This window comes from Thalassophryne amazonica, chromosome 14, assembly GCF_902500255.1.
Source record: "Thalassophryne amazonica chromosome 14, fThaAma1.1, whole genome shotgun sequence".
Classification (NCBI taxonomy): Eukaryota; Metazoa; Chordata; class Actinopteri; order Batrachoidiformes; family Batrachoididae; genus Thalassophryne; species Thalassophryne amazonica.
Genome location: NC_047116.1, coordinates 46,158,834 through 46,173,258, shown reverse-complemented (window position 1 = coordinate 46,173,258; position 14,425 = coordinate 46,158,834).

Here is a 14,425-nt window from a genome sequence, read left to right as displayed (position 1 = left end):
GATTGTTTTTGTTTTTTGTCTTTTTTTTTTTTTTTTTTGGCTGCATGCTGACTTTGCTCATCTTGTTCCAAGGGTAAGTCATTAACAAGTAACAGAAGGTTACGATGCAGGACACGGAGGTTTTTGCTTCCTGTCAAAAGTCTGGCAGTAGCATTTTGAACCAATTGGAGACCTCTAATGCTGGACTGCAGAAAACCAGAAAATAGAACATTGCAGTAGTCCAATCTAGAAGAAACAAATGCATGAATCAGGGTCTCAGCATCAGTCATAGACAGGATCAGATGAATATTTGCTATATTTTGCAGGTGTAAGAAATCAGTCCTGATAATATCTCTAATGTGGAGGTCAAAGGACAATGTAGGATCTAAAATTACCCCAAGGTTCCTCACTGTGTCAGTGTGATGTATGACACACGAGCCTAGGCTAAGCGTTAGCTGGTCAAATTGATGCCGATGTCTTACTGGACCAAAAACCATCATTTCAGTCTTATCAGAGTTTAAAAGTAGGAAATTGCTAGACATCCAGCTTTTCACTGATACAAGGTAATCTTCTAAGGATTTTATGTGGATGAGATCACCAGCAGTTATCAGCATGTACCATAACTGAGTATCATCAGCATAGCAATGAAAGGTAATCCCAAAACACCACAATATGTGTCCAAGGAATGCCATATAAAGGGAGAAAAGCAGGGGGCCTACGATGGACCCCTGTGGAACCCCAAATGACATGTCACTAAGGTTAGAGGTAGTGTTATTGTACAAAACACAGTGAGAACGACTGGTCAGGTATGATGTCAACCATGCAAGGACACTCCCAGTAATCCCAAAATGATTCTCCAGCCTATTGAGTGGAATATGATGATCCATGGTATCAAACACAGCACTAAGGCCTAACAGCAGCAGAACCATTAAAACTCATTATTTGAATAATCACTGAAATTTCTGACAAATTGATATGTGGTTCATTATTCACGGCTTTATTATTTAGTCTGACTGGGGCTTTAAGCCACTGGACTCCACAACTGTCCTTGGATGAATGAAGTCAGAGATTCTACCCCCCACTCACAGTACCTATGAATGTTTTCCAGAAAATTAATGTGAATTCCATACATTTTTCAGATGTCTACAGAGCAGCCTGGGCAACCAAATCGAATGCTTAGTGGAAAATTAATGGAGAAAGCAAGGAAGCACAGCCTATATCCATGCTTGCTTTTACTGAGTACTCACAGAACCACGATACGCTCAATGTGTGACTCCTTGCATATGAACCCATAATGCTGTAGTCACTATGTAGCTGGAGCTGGCTTTGTATTTGTAAGTACATATTATCAAATTAAAGTTCCTGATCTCTGAGAGCAAATATCTGAAATAACAAATTTTGTAAAAACCCACTCTGAAAAAGAAATGTTTAGCTCAATTTTTTTTTCCCTCCTGATTCTCACTTGGGGTTAAGTCAAGTAAAAGGTGGCTCTAAATTTTTGATACTTGTACACTCGGCATATTCATTCAAAAGTGTTGCTTTAAAGTAATGCCTGAGTTCTTCTCGCTTTGCTGTAGAAAGAAGCCAAGTGATTGCTCTGTAAAATTCACAAGAATAACAAGAGTGACTTGTGATGTATTGGTGGCGTATGCTGCCAGGCACGATGTGTCATACTGCTTTCTCATTCAGTAGGGGTCTACATTAGGCATGGCATGGAGCTTAAAAATAGCTGCAACTGTGTGGATCAGTTTCTCTGTGAGTGACCCAATAATTATATCAGGGTGTTGTTTCTCTCAATTCTATTGTCACAATACTAACGTAATTATTCTTTCAAGTTTCAATACATTAGAAATAGAAATTATGGTAAAGAATCAGCAGGCAATGACAACAAGAGATTTCTAATGTCCGCCAATCCGAATCCGGATCACCTCCAAAATTCAGTGGAGTCTTCCATGCCCTAATATCTATCTGTGGTGCAAATTTGGTGAGAGTTCATGAAGTAGTTTCGACAAATCCTTCAAAGCCTACATAAAGTGAATCTTGATCCAGTATCCGGATTCGGATCCTGATCACCTTCATAATTGAATGGAGTCCATGGCCTTATATGTATGTATCTGTGTTGAAAATGTCATCAAAATCTGTTCAATAGTTTTGATGTAATCCTGCTAACAGACAGACAAATAAACGCCGATGATTTTATTATGTCGTTTGCAGACGTAATAATCAAAATAAACAGGAGATGTAATAGAACAAGTCCTTAAAATGAAAGTGAAAAATTTGTTGGGAAAAGTATGCAAATAACATGGGGCAGGATGTGCACGAAAGAAAAATTGAAAGAATTTAGTAAAATGGCTGTTTCTCACAGCACTGTTTAAACCTGGACCAGGATCCATATAAATTGGTGATGCTGGCAAAAAAAACAAACAGGCAGTTCCAAGCAGAGCCAGATTTATTTGATGTAGCACGTCCCACCCCACACTGCCAAATTCTGTCAGCATGGAACTTTACCAAAGCTCAAAGTCAATCCCATTAGCAAACAGAACTTGTGTACTGTTTTCCTTTATAGTGAAGTTTGGGTTTTAAAACAGGTATGATTACACTGAAAGTGAGGAAAATTTGCTTTTTTTTTAAATGAGGGATGCTTCAGTAGTTTTAGTCTATATTCAGGGGAATGATCTAATTACACATCCTAAAAGTAGCACACACAATACAAAATGTTGAAAGTATTCATGGTCTGCACAAGCCTGAAGCTTTTATATCTAAATTGAATGTTTATGGTCCGACTGCTGTGAGTGATGTCTCGGTGAAGGAAGCCTTTTATTCACAGGTTCACTCTATGACTCATGACTGCCCCAGAGGTAACATTTTATTGGTCATGGGTAGGGGTCTATACTGGATCATGGTCTTATCAAAGTAGTGTATTAATTGTGTATAGTTCAGTGGTTTACCAACACGGCAGACACGGACAGCGAAGGCATAATGCGCGATTATAGCGAAGATTTAAGTGACATATCGATTGTTTTTGAAGAAGATGAGGAAGTTTCTGATGAAAGGAAGCCACAGTAAAAATAATGAGCGGCTCCAAACTGTGTATGTTCCAGCTGAATGCCATAGAAAGAGGATGTGAAGCGCAGCTGTCAGGGAATGACAACAACAACGCTGTCAGATATAAGCTGCTTACAAAACATAGAATGGTTTGTTCACTCACCACCTTTTCTTATAAATGATCATTTATTCCTGGCACAGTGTGTTTGTGTATGAACTCAAAGATCTAAAACTTTTTCCACATACACAATATCACCATTTCCCTCAAATATTGTTCACAAACCAGTCTAAATCTGTTATAGTGAGCACTTCTCCTTTGCTGAGATAATCCATCCCACCTCACAGGTGTGCCATATCAAGATGCTGATTAGACACCATGATTAGTGCACAGGTGTGCCTTAGACTGTCCCCAATAAAAGGCCACTCTGAAAGGTGCAGTTTTGTTTTATTGGGGGGGATACCAGTCAGTATCTGGTGTGACCACCATTTGCCTCATGCAGTGCAACACATCTCCTTCGCATAGAGTTGATCAGGTTGTCAATTGTGGCCTGTGGAATGTTGGTCCACTCCTCTTCAATGGCTGTGCGAAGTTGCTGGATATTGGCAGGAACTGGTACACGCTGTAGTATACGCCGGTCCAGAGCATCCCAAACATGCTCAATGGGTGACATGTCCGGTGAGTATGCCGGCCATGTAAGAACTGGGACATTTTCAGCTTCCAAGAATTGTGTACAGATCCTTGCAACATGGGGCCGTGCATTATCCTGCTGCAACATGAGGTGATGTTCTTGGATGTATGGCACAACAATGGGCCTCAGGATCTCGTCACGGTATCTCTGTATCACGGTATCATTGTGCTGTGTGATAAAACTGCACCTTTCAGAGTGGCCTTTTATTGTTTGCAGTCTAAGGCACACCTGTGCACTAATCATGGTGTCTAATCAGCATCTTGGTATGGCACACCTGTGAGGTGGGATGGATTATCTCAGCAAAGGAGAAGTGCTCACTATCACAGATTTAGACTGGTTTGTAAACAATATTTGAGGGAAATGGTGATATTGTGTATGTGGAAAAAGTTTTAGATCTTTGAGTTCATCTCATACAAAATGGGAGCAAAATCAAAAGTGTTGCGTTTATATTTTTGTTGAGTGTTCTTTGAATGAACATAAGTCTGAACAAAAAACAGGTTGTTCAGTTTACATGCACATGTGTATTTGGAAAACACAAAAATGTCAATGTTCTGTTTTTTTCCAGGTGCTCATGTGAGCACTCTCAGCCGATGCCACTCGTGATCAAGTCTCGCTGTTGCAGGGAAATTTCTGCAGTCTTGGCGGAGATGCAACGTGGTGGCGAAAATCCTCAATGTGTCACACAGCTGGCGAGTTTCTCGATTGTGTGTTTGGCTGCAGATGTCCTCAGAGTGACACACTATGCCTACGCGATGCTCCACAGTATGAGTAAGCACATGAAATAGAAAGTTTCATTTACATGGTTTATAGAAAAAACTAAAAAAAATATTCAAATATAAAAAGAATGAACTGCTGTTTTGAACATAAATCCATGCTATTTTTTTGTTGCAGAAAGTATCGTCATATCGCATATCAGCAATTTGTGCGGTTGTGCTGGGGACACTTGGGAAGGCACAGAAGGGTGCCACTACCAGCTTGTGTTGTATTCAAAATAAGGAGTACTTTTCCATCACATCATCCGACAACACTGGCTTCCAGTTTCCTCCTCTGGAGTGAGGGTTTGGGCTCATCTGTGGTACCTGGTCCGCTTGGCAGCATCAGCCTCAGCTTTGTCCGTTCATGTTGGCTGCTCAGTGGAGGAGGATCATTGGTGGGGATTTCAGGTCGGTTTGGTGTTTTGCAGATCTGAAGAACGTCTTTTGCTAAGTCGCTCATATAGACTGAATAAAATGTTTTTTAACAAATTGTAAAACACTTCTCATTTCATTGAAACAATGTTAAACTTACGTGAAATTGTATTTTTATTCATTTTTATCATGCTATATAAAAATATGCAAATAACAATCTGTTTTTTTTTTCTTTTTTTTTCATTTTCCACATATCACACGTTGGATATGTGGCTAACTTTCTCACTGTGAATCCTCCTCTTTTCCACTAAGGTAGTAAAGTATATTCTGAACCTTGGTTTCTCTTGCTTTGTCTGCTTTTGTTGTTTCCCTGCATTTTCATTAAAATGAAGGGTTGCCACCAAAGTCCTAAAACAGAAGTTAAAACAAAATTAATTTAAAAAAATAGCTTATATACATAACAAAATGCTGTTTGAAAGTTAGGTTGTTATTGAGATAACATAGACAACTTACCTGCAAAGCTGACCCTTATATGAGAAGGAGACTCGATCATGAGTGGCATCACATGAACACCTGAAAAAAACAGAACATTGACATTTTTGTGTTTTCCAAATATACATATGCATGTAAACTGAACAGCCTGTTTGTTGTTCAGACTTGTGTTCATTCAAAGTAGATTAGATGTGATACAATTTATGATTACAGATGTTCTGTATGTGTATTTTAGACAGGAAAGTCTCCATTTAGCATAAACATTTTTCTACAATATTATGCCTAATAAAATTTGACAACAGATATAGAAGTAAAATTTTCTTTTATTTAGTGATCTTTTTTCCCCATCCCATGTGGGTCTACAGTTTTTCAGATAAAGATTAGCAATCATTTGCTTTGAATAAAATGTGAAGAATTAACAATCACAAGAAACTGACTTATAAATGATTAAATACAACCCCTGGCAAAAATTATGGAATCACCGGCCTTGGAGGATGTTCATTCAGTTGTTTAATTTTGTAGAAAAAAAGCAGATCACAGACATGACACAAAACTAAAGTCATTTCAAATGGCAACTTTCTGGCTTTAAGAAACACTATAAGAAATCAAGAAAAAAAGCTTGTGACAGTCAGTAACGGTTACTTTTTTAGACCAAGCAGAGGAAAAAAAATATGGAATCACTCAATTCTGAGGAATAAATTATGGAATCACCCTGTAAATTTCCATCCCCCAAACTAAAACCTGCATCAAATCAGATCTGCTCGTTGACATTGACCCTATGTGTCTTTTTGCAAGGAACGTTTTCACAGTTTTTGCTCTATGGCAAGATGCATTATCATCTTGAAAAATGATTTCATCATCCCCAAACATCCTTTCAATTGTCCAAAATATCAACATAAACTTGTGCATTTATTGATGATGTAATGACAGCCATCTCCCCAGTGCCTTTACCTGACATGCAGCCCCATATCATCAATGACTGTGGAAATTTAGATGTTCTCTTCAGGCAGTCATCTTTATAAATCTCATTGGAACGGCACCAAACAAAATTTCCAGCATCATCACCTTGCCCAATGCAGATTTGAGATTCATCACTGAATATCACTTTCATCCAGTCATCCACAGTCCACGATTGCTTTTCCTTAGCCCATTGTAACCTTGTTTATTCTGTTTAGGTGTTAATGATGGCTTTCATTTAGCTTTTCTGTATGTAAATCCCATTTCCTTTAGGCGGTTTCTTACAGTTCAGTCATAGATGTTGACTCCAGTTTCCTCCCATTCGTTCCTCATTTGTTTTGTTGTGCATTTTTGGATTTTTGAGACATATTGCTTTAAGTTTTCTGTCTTGATGCTTTGATGTCTTCCTTGGTCTACCAGTATGTTTGCCTTTAACAACCTTCCCATGTTTTTTTTATTTGGTCCTGAGTTTAGACACAGCTGACTGTGAAGAACCAACATCTTTTGCAACATTGCATGATGATTTACTCTTTTTTAAGAGTTTGATAATCCTCTCCTTTGTTTCAACTGACATCTCTCGTGTTGGAGCCATGATTCATGTCAGTCCACTTGGTGCAACAGCTCTCCAAGGTGTGATCACTCCTTTTTAGATGCAGACTAATGAGCAGATCTGATATGATGCAGGTGTTAGTTTTGGAATGAAAATTTACAGGGTGATTCCATAATTTTTTCCTCAGAATTGAGTGATTCCATATTTTTTTTCCTCTGCTTGGTCTAAAAAAGTAACCGTTACTGACTGCCACAATCTTTTTTTCTTGATTTCTTATAGTGTTTCTTAAAGCCAGAAAGTTGCCATTTGAAATGACTTTAGTTTTGTGTCATGTGTGTGATCTGCTTTTTTCTACAAAATTAAACAACTGAATGAACATCCTCCGAGGCTGGTGATTCCATAATTTTTGCCAGGGGTTGTATATACAGAAAGTACAGAAACTTTATTTTCAGTGATTTTAGAACAAACTCCTGAATTTAAGCACACTGTGCTGCTGAAATAATTTTTTTCATACACAAACACACCGTGCCAGGAATAAATGATCATTTATAAGAAAAGGTGGTGAGTGAACAAACCATTCTGTGCCTTCCTCTGTGGAGAGAGGAGAACCTTCTAGAAGGACAACCACCTCTGCAACAATCGACCAATCAGGCCTATGTGGTAGCGTGGACAGACGGAAGCCACTCCTTAGTAAAAGGCACATAGCAGCCCATCTGGAGTTTGCCAAAAGGCACTTGAAGGGCTCTCAAACCATGAGAAACAAAATTCTCTGATCTGATGAGACAAACATTGAACTCTTTGGTATGAAGCAATGTACAGAGACATCCTGGATGAAAACCTGTTCCAGAGTGCCGTTGACGTCAGACTGTGGTTCACCTTTCAGTAGGACAACGACCCTAGGCACACAGCCAAGATATCAAAGGAGTGGCTAATAAATTTGCAAAAAAAAAAAAAAAAAACTTTTTTAATGTTGTCATTATGGGGTGTTGTGAGTTGAATTTTGATGGGAAAAATGAATTCACTCCATTTTGGAATACGGCTGTAACATAAAATTTGGAAAAACTGATGCACTGTAGACAATCTGTGATTGTAGTTGTTGTTTAGTCTCCTTACGTTGTACTGAAATCCTGCTTGGCTCATGTACTTTTTTTTTTTTGCAAAATTTGTACTTGGCATTAAGAGTACATTTGGAGGGAAATTAGATCTTTTGTATTACATTAATTGTCGGGTTTAGAATACTGTACCTTTGATAAGAGGAAGAGACAACCAGGCAATAAAACAAGTGAGAGATAGAATTCAATTTAAGCTCGCGAGGAGTGCAGTCAGGCTGTACACCAAAGCTACACTAAAGTCTGGCCTGCGCTCCCGCTCTTTTTATTTAGGACTTCCCTACATACATGGGCGGTACAGCTCCTGAGGGGAAGAGTGATAGCGCGTGAGCTGTTGCCGCAGAACTGCTGATTGCACAATACATTCAGGATGTTCAGAACCTTTTAATCTTGGGCTCGGTTAAGATGTGTTTAAGACATCTAACGATTAATCACACTTCTTCTGACAAAACGACTGATGTATCACAATCACACTGTGGTTGGAACATTCAATTCTCTATTCTTTATCTTACTGCTCAGCTTCGGCTGCGTCCTGCATGAGTCATCTTCACATGTCCTAAAAAGAGCTTAGCGTGCACACAGATACCACAACTTGCAGAAACACGTCATGTCACATATCTTAAGTAACCTTCACCCATCACATCAGTACAATACACATTATCACAGCAGAGAGAACTACATTCTACCAGAGCAGAGAACACAAAACATGCATGATAAAATAAAACAGTGTATCTACAGAATAACTCCAACATTAATAATTGTTTTTGTCTATATTGACAGAAAAACATAATCATGTACCTCTGCTGTTGAGAAAACGTAATGTGGATTGGAGGCATACTGTAGATTTTGCATCTGTAACCTACTTTGGTAGTTCATGTGATCTGGCCTCTGATATTTGTAGCTGGATTTGGGTTTTTACTCTCTCTGATGCAATTAGGGTCTTGTCCAGAGTGACTAGGTTTTAGTTTATAGTAAATCCCAGAGACAGGATGTGAACTTTGTCCCACTTGTGTAGAAATGAGGAGGAAACAAGTTGAAATCCCTATGTAGGCTTAAAGGGTCGGGTCTGTTCTTTGAGCAGAGTGATCTCACGTGAATCGAGGAGCATGTTGACTTAAATTTGGAGAAATGGGGAAGCATTGAAATAATTTTTCATTAAGCTGGCAGTACAAAAGGTACAGGCCAATAAAGGAGTATAAGAATTGAATTATGTCAGTTGGCAGCAGAAGACATGTCACATGCGCACACAGTGCTACCTTGTGCCCTGTGAATGGGGACATTGTCATCCTGGAATACATCACTCCCACAAGGAAATAGATATTTCATTTCAGTTCACCAACTGGATCCAAACCAGAGCAGGAAAAGAAGGTAAGTAATTGCATCTTCCAGGCTATGTAATATTGAAATAACCTTTACCTATTTCAAGTATTATACATTTTTAGTTCATGAACCCAATTTAAAATTGGAATTGTTTGTCACTCCAGTTGACATTTGCTTCCTATTTGATATTATTTAAAATGACAAACTACATGACAAGAAATTTTAATCAAAATGAATCTTTTAAAAAATAAGAGTGACATTTTTAAATGATCTTTGTCCAATTAATTAGAAAAACAAACAGACCAATAAATCTTTTAAAAAATAAGAGTGACATTTTTAAATGATCTTTGTTCAATTAATTGGAAAAACAAACAAACCATTAACAAAAAACTACTCCTGCAGTGCAACTTGTCCATTGCAATTTGAATCATCAAGGAGCTTATTTTTTATTTGGTTGTATAGTGTTGATTTGGCCATCCACTTATTCCCAGCATTAAAAACGATTTCTCTTCTGCAATAAATCACCACAGGTTAAAAGCTGCTCCAACTATTCAACTGCAGTCTTTACATTCTGTTAACCTCTTCTCTTTAATAAAGTAATTTTGCTGATTTGATGATTGATTAGGAGCAGTCCTGCTTGTCAGTGAGACAGCTGGACTGTTTCCAAATAGAAATGTACTAAATAAGAGAAGTAAACAGATGGTTTCATGGTCGTTATGATTTAAAGCTGAAATAACAGACACACCGACACAGGTCGTGTTGAAAGCATTTTGTTTGAATTTAGCCATGAAGCAAAGAGAGCAAGGGACAGCATTGAGCAAAATACACAGTGAATACATGGTGGCATGATGGCTTATTGGTTAGTACTGGTGCCTCACAGCAAGAAGGTTGTGGGATTGCTTCCCGCCCTTTCTTTGTGGAGTTTGCATGTTCGCATCTTCCAGGTGCTCTGGTTTCCTCTTACAATCAAAAACATGCTTATTTAGTTTATGGGCCATGCAGTCATCAATTTTGACCTAATCGGTACCACGTAAGGTGATGAAACGACAATTAGGATCCAGCCTCAGTGTACCATGGCCTACACAAAAATGTTCGATCACCATCCCAGGGTGATGTCAATGAAGAATTACACAGAGTTAAAAATGCTCCAATCATGTTAAAAACTACACCACATTATTTGTCTGGCCATAATTCCAAAAGGGTATAGTTTGGACTATCCATGACTGAATGTTAAGGAGTTATGGGGTAAAACATCTAAAAGGGTGACAAAGGTCAGTTTCAGTTTGTACAGGGGTCAAAAGTTAAAGTTGCTCCATTTTCAGTTAAAAAAAAAGACGCAAATTATTGGTTGAAATAAAATAAATGAAATTGTTTTGACTGTGTTGAATGTTTGGTCTCCAAAGTAAAGGTCAAACAAGGTAAACGACCATTGGCTTCCATGACATGTGGCATATGTTATCCTGTAACATGATAAATAAGCATAAACCGTATTAGAACCCTATTAACCCAAACAATAATTTGCATCACTATTTTACTGAAATTTGACCCCTGGTGACCCCTGCTTTGTGATTTCATCATCAGTCAATCACAAATACTGACCATTATGAGCTTTTGTTCAAATCTGTATCTCAGGGGTCACCAACCCTGTTCCTGTAGAGCCCCTGCCCTGCATGTTTTCCACGTCAACCTACTGTAGCGCCATGGCCTCGATTTGCCCTGATTAAATAAAATATATTAATCCTGTCTCAACAACAAAAAAACACTGGAGACAGAGACTGCATATCCACCCACAGTTGAGAAATTCCTAAATCATCTGGAGATCTTCAGATAAGTCTGGAGACGTCCCCGGATGGTCCAACACTGATTCAGAGGAAAACAAAGCTGTAATTCAAAGTTCTTCAAAGAGAAGCCCTCTTCTTTTCTTGGTTAAACTCTGGTCATTATGAATTACATGACATTATAATGGCTTCACGTCAGAATCTGAGCTTCTCCAGACCAGGAGAACCCAAACTTTTATGATCAAGCTAAGACAGGACCTCTCCTCATCCAGGGGGGGAACCTTCCTCCATGATAATATGTGGTCATAAACTTTGTCCTGGCAATCAGCTTTTATCTTGAGGTTTAAAGCAAAGGAAAAGACCTTTGGTTTGAAATAAAAATTTAGATCAGTATTTCTTTCATTTATATCTAAAGACTTATGTTTGTTTGCATTAATTATTCAAACAAAATGCTTTGCATGTAGTCATTCCATTTATTGATATGTGTTCTTGCTACTGATATGTCTGTAAGTGTGACCTTTCCACATTATCTGAAATGTTGATGTTGAAGTATTCTGTTTATTCAAAGATGTGCTTAAGTGACAATGAATGATGTGTCCATTTGAGTCTCTTAGAACAAATAGTATTTCAAATTAATTAATGTGTTTTAATAGTTGATTAATTTGAGTCTGCTCTGAGGACATGAAGTTTCTGTGAGATTACACACAACTTAAATGGGTGGAGTTTGGTGACGACGGCCCTATTGCTAAGCTAAGCTAAACTAAGCTGCCACGTGGCATTCCTTCATTCTTTATTTTTGGAGAAACCTAATGTTTTAACCTGAGGCTTTAAGGTGCATCAAGTCTTTTGAATTTTAAGAGAACTTCCGAGCTAAGCTTTTCAAATTAAGAGCAAATTTACAGAAAAGCAACTTCTCCTTTTTATAATTTTCAACACTCTTAAAGTTTTACTTTTTCTAAATTCACAAAGACTTTAATTTGGCTCTAACAATTTTTAAAGCTACCAGACCCCATTTTCAACAAACACCTTCTACCTCTGGGTTCCTGCAAGCTGACAACGGAGCTGTTTTCAAGCCAGCAGCTAACCGTTGGCAAAGCCAGCCAACTCAAGCCTTGGGATCACTTGGGGACACCTCTGAGTTATCCCAGCCGACCAAAGTGAGCTCACACTGCCCGGAGCATGGACATCCACGACGGATGGATCGATTATCCGAACCATATCTTCAAATGGACCAGCTAAGTGACCCAGTCGACGGTTCCACAAAAAGGTTTTGTTGTCTATGGATACAAAGTGGCTAATTTTAAGCCTTTGGCTCCTTTTTTTAACATATTCATGCTTAATATTTTTCTGCATAATTGGCTTCAAAATTCATCACTAAATTCTAATCAGATTTATTTACTTACATTTTTAAGCTTCATCTCTCTTCCTTGCAACGCTTCATGAGTGAGTAAGAAAATTGTTTCCATGAATGAACGTATTTTCAATCACTGTCCAGAAAATGTTAGTAAAAGCTTAATTTCTTGTAGAAATTGTAAATAAATTGTAAATATTTTCTGCTGTTGCTTATTTTGTGTACAGAAGGAAACTCTTGACTTCATATCAGAGATTGATTAAATTAAATCGAGACTGATTAATTCATTTGAGACTGATAAATGAATGAATGTTTAAATTAAAGCACTTATGCTATAAATAAGTGAGGCCCCAAATAATGATTAAATAATAAGTATTAAACCCTAAATTAATTATTTTGGTGACCCGTTACATTGGGCCTAGTCCAATCTGATTCAATTTGGGAGTTTAACTACTCATTCACTATAAATTGCTACATATTAATGGTTCCCCATGTGTGAGCCGATCGCGTTTTATTCCATAAATAAATGGTACATTTTTGGTGCTCCCGTGTGGAGGCATAAAGATTTAAATAAATACATTACATGTATTATGGAGCCCCGTGTGAGTGTGATTCAGTAAAGATTATTCCATACATAAACGTTACACTACTCAAGTCACACTTTAAAAAAAAAGTGCTGTCTTCCAGCTGTTGATTGCCTGAGCACACCTGATAGAGTTAACTGCCTGGATGTGGATCAGGGAGAGTTAGAAAACATGCAGGGCAGGTGCCCTCCAGGAACATGGTCAGTGACCCCTGATCAAGAGCGATATAAAGCTGTATTAGGCTTCTTGAGGTCACTGATTTGTTTTTGTGAATAAACAAAACTGGCTGGGTAGCCATGAGTAAATCCATTTGACCCATTCAGGAATAAAGCAGGAAAAGGCGCAATTCAGCAAGGTCACACATAAACTGATGTTTTATAGGGTGAACACAATGTGAACAAATGACTGTTGCAGTTGGATGTACTGTATTATATTACAGCTGAGTGGATCCTTGTCATTTGATTGGTGCTTTGTATGTCACGTATCATGGATTATTTGTCCCATTTGTGTTGCATTGCATTTAGAGCGCAATTTGGTTCCATTTAGCGTGCAAATTTGCTTCCATGCGGTTGGTACCATTGCACTCTGCTCACACACACACACACACACACACACACACACACAAAATAAATCCATTGTGATGCAAGTCATCTGGAGGCAAGAAGAGCTGTGTTAGGAAGAAGTTAGAATGAAAAGCTGGACGAATTTCTGATGTATGATTTCTCGCTACACTGAGGAAGTACACATGCACACAAGCGTCATCCCACTTGTGTGAGTGTGCACACTCACACAAATGGGACAAGCAGGACAATGATTTGATTGAGTTAACTGACGGTGCTAGTTCTTCTAACACACACAAATCCACTCTGCTGTAAGCTGTCTGGAGGCATGAAGAGCTGTTCATGAAAGAAAGTCTTCTTTTTTATTATTATAGAAGGACAAAGTCAGTGCACATCATCACCGGACTGCATGTCACAATTTGGACTCGTATTTAAAGTTTGTGTTGGACTTGAGCCATTCCAGCCATTAGCTGGAACATACCATTCAACTCGGCTTTGCCTCGTTGAATGGTATGTTCCAGCTTTCACCTCATGAAATATTCGTACCATTATTTCTATACTATTTAATTTGTGCAGCTTCATCCACACTACAAACAAATAGAATCACACACTTGTCTCAACCATGCTGTTGTGATCCCACAAAGCACCAGGTCTGTAGGTCACTGGTATTTATCTAATTTCCACTGTAGCCTCCAGTTTTCACAAGTTTATAAAAAGAGGATAATGGACCACCAAATCTGCAAATGTCAGTTTTTTTCTAATTTCTTTTCTTGTGATAGGTCATACCTAACCTCAAGGTTTAATCTGTAAATTGTAGGGATCCACATTTCTTCTTGATTTGTCTTGTTGGGCCGGTGGTCATTCCCCAGACCCCAGACTCTGGT